General features: G+C 49.7%; 1 pseudogene; it reads left to right on the forward strand.

Moving 5' to 3' along the window:
* The first annotated feature begins 606 nt into the window (after nucleotides 1–606).
* Nucleotides 607–1744, forward strand: LOC123397894 (annotated as a pseudogene).
* The last annotated feature ends 13923 nt before the right edge of the window (nucleotides 1745–15667 follow it).

Genomic DNA, 15667 nt, shown 5'->3' on the forward strand with positions numbered 1-15667 from the left:
ATGAATTAGGTTGGGGCATTGGTCAACCCAAATGACATGACTGTGCACTCGTACAGGCCATACCTGGTCATGAATGCCGTCTGTGGTATGTATTCAGGACGAATATTTAGTTGGTAGTACCCAGATCTAAGATCAATCTTGGAGAATACCTTGGCACCATTCAACTGGTCGAATAGGTATTCAATCTTCGTGAGTGGATACTTGTTCTTTATTATGGCTTCACTGAGGTAACGGTAATCAATGCAGAGCCTGGTGGTCACATCCTTCTTGTACATGAATAGAACAGGTGATCCCCAAGATGAGGCACTAGGACGAATGAATCCCTTCCTCGGCTGCTTGGCTAGCTGCTTCTTCAACTCTGCCAATTCCTTGGATCCCATCCTATAGGGCTTCTTATAGATATGTCTTTATCCGGGCATGAGTTCAATGATGAACTTGATGTCTCGATCAGGAGGCATCCCAGGCAGTTCATCGGGAAAGATGTTCGGATATTCACATACCATTGGCACTTGGTCCAACTGATTTCCTGAAAGGTAGTTAACATGAGGGACTTGAGCGGAGGTAGGCTCAAGAACATATTTGAATTTGACTCCTTGGTCACTAGTCATGGTGATAGCCCTACAGGCGCAGTCCAGTATGCTCCGATGCTTTGCCAACCAGTCCATACCAAGGATCACGTCCAAGCCTTACGACTTAAGAACGATGAGGTCTGCTATGAAGTCTACCCGGTTAATGCTAATCTCAACTCCCCTACATCCTGTATTAGTCCTTAACACTACACCCGGGGTCTGTACCGCCATTTGACCATTTAGGAATGTAGGTTTCTGTCGGCGTTCTGGGAATGTGGGTACCCATACCTGCGTGCATGTGGCCCAGGGATGGCCCACTTCATCAACCAAACACAACCAGGCACGGCACCACTCAGGGGAAGGCCCTCGCAAGGGCCCGAGCCTCGCGGGGAAGAGGAGCACCAAGACCCGCAGGGGGCCTCCTCAGGACCCCTTCGGAGCAGCGGAGATTCCAAGGCAAGACCCGGCCTCAGGAGTCAAGGATGACGCGGGAAAGGATAGGCGAGCAGCGGATTGGAGGATGGTGTCGTTTCCCCTTTTCAAAGAAGGGAATGATGTACACAGGTTCCCAAGGCATCTTGCAAAGGTTTCCATTCTGGTGCAACAAGGCCACCGCCGCCCACTAGTAGGACACGCGTCATCCCTGGACCCATCCCTGCAGCACTGCCAGCTACTTTGCAGGCGAAGACCACCTTTGGGCAGGGGACCATGTTCCCCTGTTCCCCTTTAAAATTGGCCGTTGTGGGATCCTTTCCTGCCAAAACAATAAGGGCAGAGGACCGCGGCCGCCACTATATATACAGGGAGTAGGTTACTTCATAGGGGATCCGATCCATTCATTCGCCCACAGGCACCACACAAAGGCCACCCAGCCTCCGGAGGCCCTCGAACACTGTACTAGTTCATCCACCAATCCTCCTCAAGAACAGGAAGGTTCCTCCCAGCCAGCTACCGAGCAGCCCGACGGCCGCACCGCCACTCTGTCGCTCGTCCGGGCTTCCGGGTCAGCCTCGCCCACCCGGCTGGAGATGCCATATGGCAGGTGCGCGCTTGCCATGGCCAACGAGCTGCTCCGTTACCGGCCTGCCCCTGACTGCCACAACGGCTGGCTCCAGCGCAACGAGGAAGTCGTCGCCGCTGCCGGTGATTCAGTGGTGTTCTCCTTTTCATTTTGACCCCAACCATCCCGCACGAACGACGAGGAGCAAGACGCACCACCCCCACTTCTACGGTGTAGCGTGCGCCTCGAGTCCGGGCAGGTAGCGCGTCCCCACGACCGGCCTCGTGAACCCAGGGTGAGGCCTGGAGATGAAGCAAGCTGTCAGGTGGTTCCTCGGCCACACACCGACGCCTGTGCTCCTGGCGCTTCAAGTCCCGTGACGCGAGCTTGCCCCGCTCAAAGCACACCCATTGTAGCAACAGGACCAGGTCGCCCTCGCGCGCGCTGCACCTGTCGGCCCGGTGGGGTGCCTTTCCATCGCCACTGAGCTCTACCCAACTGAGTGGCCTTGCAAGTTCAAGGCCGACCTACCCCCACGCTAGGATAGCACCCTGGACTCGACCGAGTTCCTGCAACTCCACACGCTGAGTATCTGGGCAGCAGGAGGGGGTGACAAGGTCATGGCGTGCTGGTTCCCCATGGCACTCAAGAGCGGCACACTCTCTTGGCTCCTTAACCTCCCAAGGGCGTCCATCACCTCCTGGGATGATCTACGCGAACGCTTCATCGCCAACTTCAAGGGCACCCGTGACCGTGCTCCCCCCGTGAACGACCTGCGGCGCATCAAGCAGCAGGAGGGGTAGACCCTGCACAAGTTCATACAACAATTCAAGGCCATGCGCCTCAAGATCCCCAAGGCGTCGGACGAGGCCATCATCTCAGCCTTCTCCGACGGAGTCACCGACCTCAAGATGAAGGAGGACCTCCCCATGAGTGATGAAATGAGCACTGCACTCGAGATGTTCAACCTGGCAAACAAGTGTGCTAGGGCTGAAGAAGGTCGCTTGTCTCTCCTCGGGCCTTAGGCAGAGGAACCAGAAGAGAAGAAGACCAAGGTCAAGGAGAAAAAGCGCAAGGCCCCGACGTTGCTCGAAGCCGAGACTGAGGCGTAGCACGGTCGAGGGGGAGAGCGTCCGTCAGGATGGGGGCCAACGTGCATCTTCCATGGCACCAGCGGCCATGATACCTCCGAGTCCAACGAGCTCCGACTGGTCCGTGCCGAGCACTTCAGTAGGCGCCCCGGACGGGGAGACAGAGGCCCCGCGCGTGGTGGTAGTCGCGGTGGAGGCCGTTGGGATGACTGAGAGTTGTGTCAGGGGTGGCACGAACAACCTCATGAAGACCGTTGGTGCGACCAGCCTCAGGAGGACCGCTGGCGCGATGACCTTTAGGAGGGGCAATGACGCGGTCAGCCTCGTGAGGTTTGCCCTCGTGAGGCTGGGCTGCCTTCGCTGTCTTTGCCACCCAGAAGGAGGGATGATGACAGGCAGAATTATTGGACTCGGGGCTTCCAGGAGGCCAGGGCGGGGCCTTCATCCTGGGCGGCGCCCAGACCCCAGCCTCGAATCGTGCATTCAAGTAGTTCGCCCGGGAGGTGAATGCCGCTCTCTTGAAGCCTCAAGAGATGCGCCGCCTCAACTGGTCCCAGACCACCATCACCTTCAATCCAAGTGACCATCTCAGTTGCTCGCTCATGGCCGGCATGCTCCCCATGATGTGCACCCCGACCGTCAGCAACGTCCTCGTCACCAAGACCCTTATCAATAGTGGAGCGGGGCTCAATGTCCTCTCGGTCGAGACCTTCGAGACACTGTAGCTACCGTACGAACATCTCATGCCGACCTAGCCCTTCTCAGGAGTCACGGAAGGATCCATTGTCGTGGTTTTGTCACGGCATATGTCCTCATGAAAGGACTTAGTGATGGAGCCATCGCACCTTGGTGGTGACTCAAAGGGGGTGAGCGAAAGTGAGACTCAGGTTTACACAGGATCGGCCCCTCCGGTGGAGGAAAAAGCCTACGTCCTCCTTTGTGTATATTGATGGTGCATTCAATTACAAGGAGGGCGTAACTCGCCTGACCTAGCTCTGGATGGATTCTAACCCAACCTATCTGCCCTAGAGCCTCGCCTTTATATACAGGTCAAGGCCCTAGGGTTTACAAAGTCCTAGCAACATTACAAATCATGGCTTTCCATATCTCTAAGTCGTTGTGTCTTCCAAGCTAGGAAACCTCCTTGGCGGCTTATCATCTCTATTAATCCTGAACCGCCATCTAGCTCATGGGCCATGGCAGCCCTTTGTCGAAGTTCTCCTCGCGCATCTCGGACCCTGGGCCAATGCTTATCTTCATCATGAATATAGAGTCGCCATTTATCTAACCCGGCCCAATAGGGCGGGTCATACCATAGGTAATATCCCCAACATTCGGCCCCAGATTGACTTGAATTTGTTCAAGCCAATAAACCTTCACTCTTGTCTTCGGCGACTCAGACACGATCTCTGACTTTTCTTCAATAAGTGATAAGCCGCCAACCCTTATGAATTGTCTGAGTCACCAGGTCTTTTATTGGTGATGTGATCTTCTCCACTATTCCCGAGATCTTGATGACCTCACTTCCAACGGATCTTTTGTCTTATCCTATCATCCCGAAAATCTAGCGCCATCATTTCTAGTTTTCAATCTGCCTCCTTGATTTCCGTGACTGCCGTTTCCATTCTGCCCTAGGTCTTTAAATAGCCACACGGGGGAGGGGGATCCCCACCTACCTCTATTCCATCTCCTCCACTGTGTCTTCTTCCTCGAGCTCACGTCATGAACATCGCACCATCGCCGAACCTCTGCTTCAGACCAGCCGCTTCTGAGGCTGATCGAGGGTGCGATCTTCAGCGCAAACCTCCGTAGCCTTCTTCCACCGTCGACTTCCCTCTGCAGGTAACTTCCTCTTCTCCATTAGACGTAGATCTCGAACCTCCATAGTTCTTAGGGTAGCACCAAAACTCCATGAGTGTCAGCTCATCACGCCATTAACCCATATAGGTACGGTCTTTAGATCCATCCTTTTAGCAATAAACTGCGGTAGTCCCATCATAATCCTCAGCAAATCTATTGTCCTCCCATTGTTCTACATGACCACCACACTACTTCCACAGTGTTTTTGTGTTCTTAGCACCTGAATTTCGGCAAGTTTTATTTTCCTCAATAGAATTACTCATAGATCTGTGAATTATCTCTTAGCATTGTAAACATGTTTGTCCTCGATTAGGAATATCCTAAGGAAATTTTTAGAGTCACAACCCACCCACAATGCTGTGGCGAGTCACAACTCCCTCTTAGACATGCTCTCAGCTGTTGGCCGGCGACTTACAATCTCCAAATGCATCTGGTTGCCAACAGAAGTCAACAATGCCTATATTGCAAAAATTTTGAAAGTGGGCAATCTTGCTTCCAAAGAAGCAATCGACTGGCGAACAGCCTTTGGAGATCAAATTCCACAACCCACCGAAGGGGAAGTAGTCATTTTTGCTGATCACCTCGAGCGAGGCTTCACACCGCCCCGCTCAAAGTTCTTCAGGGACGCCTTGCATTTCTTCAACCTCCATCCCCAAGACTTAGGGCCAAACTCCATCTGCAACCTTTGTCAGTTCCAAGTGTTCTGCGAGGCTTAGTTGCAAATAGAGCCCACTGTACTTTTGTTCAGGAAGTTCTTTTAACTGAACCGCCAAACTGAGTTTGCGAACGGGACCTTTCTAGAGCTTGGGGGAGTTCATATCCAGCGACGGCGAGAATGCGGGTTCCCGGTTGTTACATTACCCAGTCATCCCAATGGTTCGGCAAAGACTTGGTTCTACTATCGTGACACTTCTCCACAAAACGAGAATCCCTTACCAGGCTTCAGGGAGGAACTTCTACCCATGGATTTCAGGTTGCCTGAAAAGCAAACTGAAGAAGAAGAAGTTACGTTTGTCCCTATCTTCACAAATCTTAGGGCTCTTACTGCCAATGGTCTTACTTGGATCGATCTGATCTGTTGCTGGGTGGTGTGGAGAATCATGCCTTTGAGCCGCTGAAATGGCTTGATGTGTGAATACAATGGCGACTTAAACCACCCCAATGCTTTTATAACGTGAGGCTTGAAGAAGAAGACAATGTCAAAATTGTGAAGAAGCTAAGTGGCGAGCCTATTAAGAACTGCTCCAAAATCGGGCTTAAAACTTTTAGCTTTTTAATATACTCGTACCTGTTTCTGATCGGAGATTTTAATCATGTCAATCATAGGAATTCGTCCTTTTGGACCTGAAGGCCCAAGACAGTCGTCAAGAAAACGACCAAACCCAACCCGAAGAATAAGAAAAACAAAGGCAAGGCCACTCCGAAGGACAATCAGAGGTAAATGCTCCCTTGTCTTTATTGATTTAATCTGACTTGTACTCATGCTTTGCTACCTATGTTTATAGTATGATGACTTTCAGAGCCAAGATGAAGATGTCGAGGTAATTTCCATTTCTTCTGACTCAAACTCTTCTCCTCCAAGCCGGCCAGGCGAATCTGTCGGAAAGTTCCCTTGTCTAACCCGGATGCTTATCTGGATCCCAATTTCCTTTCAAGAAGGCGAGTTTTACGCCCAAGCGTCATACTCGAAGCTACTCTAGGGACTTATTGTCCGGCTTGCCCGAGAAAACAACTGGTCACAAACGACAGAACGAGGTACATTGCTATAAACATATTTTTCTTCTTGTTCAAGCTATTCTCGTGATTTACCCAATCTTTGAATCCTTCACCCAACATGTTTCACCACCTTCATCTGGCGACTCAGCTCTCTCAACTCTTCCCCCATTGATCCGTCTTCAGGGGTAAGTTCCTTTATGAACATGTTCCTTTGGGTGTCAATGTTTCTGTTTTAATATTGGTACCGTCGTTCCTCACGGCTCAAGAAAAAAAGAGGAAAACCGGCGATTCACCTTCTGTTCCCAAAGCGGCCGAAATGTTTGGCATGAGTACCTCCATCCTAGAGGTTCAAGAAGAGCCAGCTGAGACTCACACCGATGCTTTTATGATTTTCCTGACATATGGGATGATCTTCCAAACCCTCAGAAGGAGTTCCTGAAGACATCAACCCGCCAAATTCTCATAAGGTGGCTGAAGACGCGATACCTGACCCGGATTCAGTCGTCTTTACTAGTACTAGCTATTCTAAGCCCACGACCATGGTTTTAACCAAGCACCCACCAAAAGATGCACAAGTCTTTGCAAAAAAAGATATCACAAAACTGAAGCTTCCCAATTATGAGAAATTGGTGTTTGAAGAACTGAACTCTGGTTTTGTAAGCCGCCTAGAGACGAGCCATGAAATGGAAAAGAGCGTGGCTAACATGATGCGAGTAACACATGAGGTATGATACCTTTTATACTTATTTGACATGTCCTCCCAATAGCCCTCCAAAGGGCGAGTCATCCATGATGAATCGTGCTTTGTGTAATCTTTCAAACTGTAGCCCCCAAGGGCCAAGTCATCTTTTTAAAGATGAGCCGGGTCCTTAGTTTGTACTTGAACAAGAGCTTCAACCTATAGCCCCCAAGGGTTGGGTTATCTTTTTAAAGATGAGTAGGGTCTTTAACTTATACTTGACGAAAAGCTACAACCTGTAGCCCCCAAGGGCCGGGTCATCTTGTTAAAGATGAGCCGGGTCTTTAGCTTATAATTTGAAGAAAAGCTTCGACCTGTAGCCCCCAAGGGTCGGGTCATCTTTTTAAAGATGAGCCGTGTGTTTAGCATGTGTTTGATGAAAAGCTTCAACCTATAGCCCCCAACGGTTGGGTCATCTTTTTAAATATGAGTCGGTCTTGCTTGAAGGTATTACCTTAGAAAAAATGAATCATGCATTAGCCCCCAAGTGTCAGGGATGTTGCTTGCAATGGTCCTAAAACTTGCTTTCCCGATGTTTTTCGCAAGAATCAATGACTCGGGCCGACTCAACTGTGGCCAGCGTGAAACAAAGCCTAGGTGAGTAGCAGGATGCTCGAGCTAAGTTAAAGAGAAGCTTCTCCTTGCTCTGGCTAACATGGGAAAAATGAAGGAAGAGCACAAAAAATTGAAGACAAAGCCCACGCTGAGCAAACTGCCGTTCTGAAAAGGGCGGAACAAGCCGAAGAAAAACTGAAAGCCGCCATGCAAGAGCTGTCCGGATTGACACATCTAGTCTCAAAGATGGCCCAGGCTGTGTTTGGTAAGTATTAATTACTCCCTTCTGAAAGTTGTTGTACGACCTTGCGGCGACTTATGATTGTGCTTCTTTCCTGCAGGTCCTCGAGCCGCCACTCTTCAGAATGATTATATTTTGAAGCTGAAGGCAATCTATACTTTGACGGAGTAGTTGTACACTGGTGGTGTGATGACTACGAAGGTCGTCATGGGCAAGAAATAGCCCATAACATCCATCAAGCATATACTGGGCTATTTGTCTACGCTGCCACCCCAGATAGAGGAGCTGGAGAGGTCAGCCACCCGCAAAGGAGTGCTAACTGCCTTAAGCCGGTGCTTAAGCCGGAAGAAATAACTCGGGGACTTCGAGAGCTGAAAGACGACGGGTGAGAGGTCACCTAAGAGCATTACCACCGCTGTGTCAAAGAATCTCGCTTTGCAGCGACTCAAGTCGGAGCCATCTTGGATTTAGGAAATAATCAGGTGACTTATGATGAGCACAGTAAACGGGTTACTCCTCCTTCGTATGAAATCACCGTCCTGACTCCGGAGCGCCGTAAGCATCCTTTTGTCTCTGATGCCGATCTGTCCACCATCTTGACTAACGAGGACGAGTTCCATGCCTTGACCAATTGCAATTGGAAATTGGGCAACTTATAGATCCAAGATGGCGAAAACTCGAGGCAGGATAACCCGGAGGCGGCTTGAGACAAGAATTACATGAAGATCACCCGCGGAAATTACTTTGATCCTCCACGGTCGGGTCATGTCTCCTGATATGGCCTTCTAAGCCATGTAATAGTCTAGAATTTTGAAAACAATATTATAACCATACCTTGTGATGGTGTTAAAGTCTCACCCTTTATTAATGTGAATCGCCTTGCCAAGTGCTTTTGCCATGTCTGACAGAAAACCTCTTTCCCTGTTTATCAGAGAAGAAAAAATAAGCCGGCTCAATGAGTCGCGGAAGTTTATAATGGAGTTTTTATGAAACTCTTGGGCTATGCTACAAAGATACTTTGTAGTCATATAGTTTGTCGGCTCAATGAGTCACGACAGGGTAGGACGAGTTTGCAAGACTCTAGTGCTACCCTAGGAAGCCTTTTGCAACAGCCTGAGTTGTTTAGGCCGGCTGACCAGGCACGAGTCAAGCTTCAGTGAACCCATGGTTTGTCTATTTTCCATGTGCTGGCTCCCGCTAGAACCCTTCATGTTTTAACCTTGGCAAGTTAAGGTCCAAAAAGTGGATTGACTCGCCAAGAGTACATGGGACCATAGGCCTAGTCGCCAAACACACGATCCATTATAACCATTGTAATGCATTAATTTTTCGCTAGCCAAGAGGGTATTTAGGCTGAACTCAATGAGCACAAGCCCCCAAGTGACCTATGATTAGGGAAAAACCAGACATACGATTATAGAAGCTTTTAGCACTTACTACAAAACGACTTAGGAACTAGTAGCCCCCAAGTAAGATGGCTTAATTCTCAAAACCATATAGGGTGCCTATGTTTGAACCGTGCAACTGGAAACTTTGGTCCACTTTGGCGTACCAGCATCAAGTTTTGAAATAAGCAAACCATGGCGACTTATGCTCTTTGATGCCGATAGCGTCCATGCATGGATGACTTATGAAACAATAAAGACTCATGCTCTCAAGAAGCTGAAACAACAGAGACCCCGAAGTTCATGGGTGCCGACTTTATTGCTTTATATATATATGAAAAGAGATTACAATGACTGAATTTTGTACACAAATAAGGAGCAAGTGGCTCTAAGTATAGTAAGGCCATAAGTGGGCAATGTTCCACGGGCGGGTTGTCTCAACCTCTGTTGTTGGCCTATTTGGGCGAAGATCCACCAGGTAGTCGGAACCATTGTGAAGATTCTTGCTGACGACAAAAGGTCCTTCCCACGGAGGGGATAACTTATGCATACCAGTACGATCCTAAATCAACCGGAGCACTAAGTCGCCCTCCTGAATGACTCGACTTTTGACTCGGTGGCTATGATAACGCCGCAAGTCTTGTTGATAAATCGCCGATCATGATGCTGCCAAGTCGCATTCCTCCTCCAAGGAGTCCAACAAATCTTGATAGGCCAGCTCGTTGTCTTGCTCTACATAAGCGGCAACTCGTGGCAAGTCGTGCCTGATGTCACTTGGTAACACCGCCTTAGCTCCATAGACGAAGAAAAAGGGTGTGTAACCAGTAGACCGATTAGGGGTGGTCCTGATGCTCCATAAAACCGAAGGCACCTCTTCAACCGAACATCCCGGAGTACGTCTCAGAGGCACCATAAGCCAGGGCTTGATCCCCCGCAATATTTCTTGATTCGCCCTCTCCGCCTGTTCGTTAGATTGGAGGTGTGCAACTGCAGAAACATCAAGACGGATGTGCTCCTTCTCGCAAAATTCTTGCATGTCGCCTTTGGATAGATTAGTACTGTTATCAGTAATAATACTATGAGGATTCCCGAAGAGGAAAATCAACTTCTTGAGGAACTTGACGGCCGTGTCTGCATCGCAACTGCTGACCGGCTCTGCTTCAACCCACTTGGTAAACTTGTCAACCGCCACCAATAGGTGAGTCTTTTTATTAGATGACATCTTGAAGGGGCCAACCATGTACAGTCCCCAGACTGCAAAAGGCCATGTAATTGGGATAATCCGCAATTCCTGAGCCGACACATGCATCTAACGCCCAAATTTTTGGCATCCATCACATCTGTGTACAATGTCCTCAGCATCTGCATGGGCTGTCAACCAATAAAATCCATGCCTAAAGGCTTTGGACACCAAAGAGCGTGACTCGACGAGATGACCACAATCACCTACGTGTATCTCGTTAAGAATCGCACACCCTTCTTCAGATGAGACATAGCTTTGAACGATTCCAGAAGTGCTTCGCTTGTGAAACTCGCCTTTATGTATAATCATGGATTTGCACCGCCGGATAATTTGGTAGGCCAGCAACTCATCAGTAGGTAACTCGCCTCATGCTAGATATGCCATGTAAGGGACCGCCCAATCCAGGGTAGCACGGAGAGCCACCACAAGTTGAGACTCAGGATCAGGAACCGCTAAATCCTCCTCTGAAGGCAATTTTACGGATGGGTTATGAAACACATCCAAAAAGACGTTAGGGGAACCGGGTTACGCTGTGATTCGAGTCGTCAAAGAGCATCAGCTACCTCGTTGATTCGACGGTCAATATGATTGACCTAATAACCATGAAAGTTACCCGCCACGTCTGACATGGCATGTCTATAAGCCGCCATTAGAGGGGTCTCTAAGATCCCACGTGCCAGAGACTTGTTGTGCCACCAGATATGAGTCGCCCGACCATCTGACTCGACTAAGATTCATCTCTTTGGCGATTTTAAGCCCATGGAGCAAAGCCTCGTATTCCGCTGCATTGTTCGTACACGGGAACATGAGTCGGAGGACATAGAAAAACTTGTCACCCTAAGGTGAGGTTAATACCACCAGCTGCCTAGACCCGTCAAAATCAATAGTCCAATACATTTGGTCAGGTCTGTCTTCTAGAATTGGCAACTCGATCCAATCGTTGATGAAATCAACTAAGGCCTGAGACTTAGTAGCCGTGCGAGGTGTATATTTCACATGATGGGGACCAAGCTCAATGGCCCACTTAGCAATCCGCCCGGTTGCTTCACAATTTTGTATAATATCACCGAGCGGCGAGGAATTGACTACCGTGATTGGATGCTCTTGAAAATAGTGCTTTAATTTTCGACTCGACATGAAGATCCCTAAAACAAACTTCTCCCAATGCGGACAACGCTGTTTGGAGAGGGTCAGGACTTCACTGACAAAGTAGACCAGCCTTTGAACCGGGTATTCCTTCCCTTCTTCCCTGCGCTCGACGACCACTGCTACGCTTACTGCTTTTGAGTTGGCAGGAATGTACAAGAGCATATGTTCTTTGTCAACTGGAGTAGCTAAGACAGATGGCTTAGCTAGTTGTTTCTTCAAGGCCTTGAAAGCTTCATTGGCTTCATCCGTCCACACAAAACGATCAGTTTTCTTGAGCAACTGATAAATAGGGATGGCCTTATCCCCAAGGCGACTTATGAAATGGATTAGAGCCGCAATACGACCCGCCATGCGCTGAACTTGGTTGATATTGGCCGGCTTTCCAAGTGAAGTAATCGCTTTGATTTTGTCCAGGTTAGCCTCGATGCCTCGTTCTAACACTAAGAAGCCCATAACTTTCCTGCAGGAATACCGAAAACACACTTGGTCGTGTTAAGCCTCGTCTGATACACGCGCAAATTGTCAAAGGTCTCCTTAAGGTCCTCCAAGAGTGACTCTTTCTTCTGGGATTTCACCACTATGTCATCAACATAGGCATGAACATTGTGCCCAATTTGATTGTGCAGGAAATTTTGGATGCAGTGTTGATAAATCGCCCCCGCGCTCTTGAGCCCGAACGGCATAGACACATAGCAAAAAGCTCCAAAGGGAGTTATTAATGATGTCTTTTCCTAATCCTCCCAAGCCATTTTGATCTGGTGATATCTTGAATAAGCATCCAGGAAACACAGTCACTCGCAACCGGCCGTAGGGTCAATGATTTGATCAATACGACAGAGGGCGAAAGGATCTTTTGGGAAAGACCTGTTGAGGTCGGTGTAGTCAATGGACATGAGGAACGTACCATTCTTCTTGAGTTCCAGAACCGGCTTGGCCAACCACTCAAGATGAAAAACCTTGACAATGAATCTAGCGGCCAAGAGCCGGGTAACTTCCTCCCCAATTGTTGTATGCCTTTCTTCGTTAAACAACCAAAGATATTATCGAACCGGCTTCATCTTAGGATCAATGTTAAGGTGGTGCTCAACGAATTCTCTCGGTACACCCGACATGTCAGAAGGCTTCCATGCGAAGATGTCCCAATACCCATAGATTAATTCGATGAGCGCGCTTTCCTATTTGGGATCCAAACCCGTCCCAATGGTGAATTGCTTGGAGGAGTCGTCGGGCACGAAATCCACCAACTTTGTGTCATTTGTTGGCTTGAACTTGAGGGGTGACTCTGAATCGATTGTGGTCTTCTTCATCGGTGTCATATCCGTCGGATCAACATTAGCCTGATGAAACTTGAGTTCCTCAACTGCGCAAGCCGACACAGCATAAGCTGCGTCTCCCTCTTCACATTCCTGAGCTATCTTCCGGTCTCCATTGATCGTGATAGTTCCTTTAGGGCCCGACATCTTGAGCTTAAGGTATACATAAGATGGGCGGGCCGTGAAACGGGCGTAAGCCGGCCGACGGAAAAGCGCGTGGTAAGGACTCTTGATCTTGACCACCTCAAACATGAGGGACTCTCTCCTAAAGTTAGACTCTATGCCAAAGGCCACATTAAGATTGATCCGTCCAACAGGGTATGCCGACTTACCCGAGACAATGTCGTGGAAGACCGTGGAGGATGGCATGAAATCGCCTTCCGAGAAATTCATCCGTCGAAAAGTATCAAAGTATAAGATATTGATGGTGCTGCCTCCGTCCATGAGGACCTTGGAGAGGGTATAGCCCCCTACCTTGGGTGCTACGACCAAAGTTAAGTCGCTAGGCTTATCAACCCGTGGCGGGTGATCCTCCCTACTCCAAACAATGGGTTGCTCAGACCAATTGAGGTACCTGGGGAGCACCGGCTCAATAATGTTGAAGGTTATGTGCCTCACTTTTTGGTCCATTTAGCAAGTACTACTCGTAAACACATGATACTACCCGCTGTTTAACTGCTTAGGATTGTTCTGAAAGCTACCATTGTCATTCTGCTGCTGGGAGCCGCCTTGCGGAGGCTCCTGCTGAAAAATGCGCATTATATTGTTGGCTGTTCTGGACCTGATACTGCCCGGCATTAGCGTGTGACCCGCCCTCCGGGCATGGGTTAGGAAAACCACCGAACATGTTTCTGTGTGAGCCGCCCGCACGAAATTGATCCAGGTGTCCGCCATGGTTGCCTCCTTGCCCGTTTTTGAGTGCCTCGGCACGAAACTCCTGCATCACATAACAATCTTCCCAAGAATGGGTAGATGGACCTTCCGCGGTAGCATGCTGTGGGCAGGGGCCCTTGAGCATCTCATGATAATTGCATGGCTTCTCCCCGCTGAAGTCCTTTTTCTTCTAACGCTGGTTCCCATTCCCAGGATTAGTATTGGCAACAGAATCGGTGGCGCCTTCCTTCTTCCTCTTCTTCCCTTGTCCCACGGGGTTGTAGTTTCCTCGCCCCTGGAACTGAGGGTGGCCTTTGGATGACTCGCCCCTCCTGGCGGTGCTGATTTTATCGTCATCCTCCCCGGGATCTTTGGTATCATCTGATTCGGCATACCTAGTCAGAGTGTCCATCAATTCCCCCATGTCTTGCACCTTACGCTTGAGCCGCCCAAGTTTCAACAATAAAGGCTTGTAATGATAGTTTTTCTCCAAGATGAGCACGGCCTGAGCCGCCGAAATGCCATCCGATGAATGGATCACCTCTGCAACTCGCCGCGTCTAGTGGTGGGCCGACTTATCCGGGCGCTCGACACAGTGCTGTAAGTCGACGACTGTCATCGGGCGCTTGCAAGTCCCTCTGAAATTTTTAACGAAAAGTTCCTTGAACTCGGCCCAGGTGTTGATGGAGTTGGGCGGCAGGTTCTTCAGCCAAGTTCACGCTGTTCCTTCAAGCATCATTGTGAAATACTTGGCGCAAACCGCCTCATTCACATCGAGCATGTCCATTGCAAGCTCGTAGCTTTGAATCCATCCCCTGGCGCTAGATCCGATGTGTAATTGGGAACTTTACATGGGCCTTTGATATCTTTCGGCATATGCTCGTTGCGGAGGGTGGGTGACAGACACGGTATCCCAATGTTCCTGCCACCTGACTCGGCCTACGCGGGGGAAGGCAACACATAAGCCAGATAACCTTGACCCATTGCGGACGCCGTCTCCATCAGGCGGGCGGCTCGTGCTACATCCACGAGTTCTTGAGCCCTTGTGTCGGGTATTCCGGGCAGGATGATCTGTCGTAGCCGTTGTCATTCGCTGTTGGACGCTACAGGCGGGTCATCATGACGACTCCTGGTGTGACTTTCCTAGGACGTGGAGTGTAGCCGCTCGCGGCTATACGAGTACTGTGCTTGTTGGACTACCGCCATTTTCAACATCTCGATGGCGTCCTTGCCTCTACCTCAGTCGAAGAGTTTCCTTGAATGGGGAGAGATTCAAGGTTGCGGGTTGCTACTAAAACATTGTCAACAGGGTTTGAGAAGTGACACCGCGGCGTCTGGAAGAGCGGCACATGAGCCGCCGCTTGCTAAGGTGCTTGTGGGTTGGGCGGCGGCTGAGCTGGATCAACTCGCGGGGCGACTTGCCATGGCCGGTTGGGCTCCATCCCACGAGTATGTGGGCTATCAAAGAGTAGAGTTGGGTTCAGATCGGTCGGCAGACGGTTGTGATGCCTTCTCTGATGAATTCCAACGGAAGCCCGTTGTTGTCGTTCAATCCGCCATCCCTCAGAATTTGCCGCTTTGTCTCTGCGGTGATCAGGGCCCATTGCGTTGCCATCCTGGCAGCTTCTCCTTCGATGTCGCGCTGGATTCTGGCCATCTCTTCCCTTAGTTTTGCCAATTCGGTGTTGACCTCTTCCAGATTCTCCGCCATCACAGTGATCGCCGTGAGTTTGGCCACCTCTGCTACCAAATCCGCCATAGCATGAGCCGGAGTCTTCCCTGATCCGTTGGCTTCGTTATTACCAACCGCGTTTGGCTGAGGGGCCGTAATAACCCACAAGTATAGGGGATCACAACAGTTTTCGAGGGTAGAGTATTAAACCCAAATTTATTGATTCGACTCAAGGGCAAGCGAAAGAATATTCTCAAGTAT

This window comes from Hordeum vulgare, chromosome 1H (assembly GCF_904849725.1).
Source record: "Hordeum vulgare subsp. vulgare chromosome 1H, MorexV3_pseudomolecules_assembly, whole genome shotgun sequence".
Taxonomy (NCBI): Eukaryota; Viridiplantae; Streptophyta; class Magnoliopsida; order Poales; family Poaceae; genus Hordeum; species Hordeum vulgare.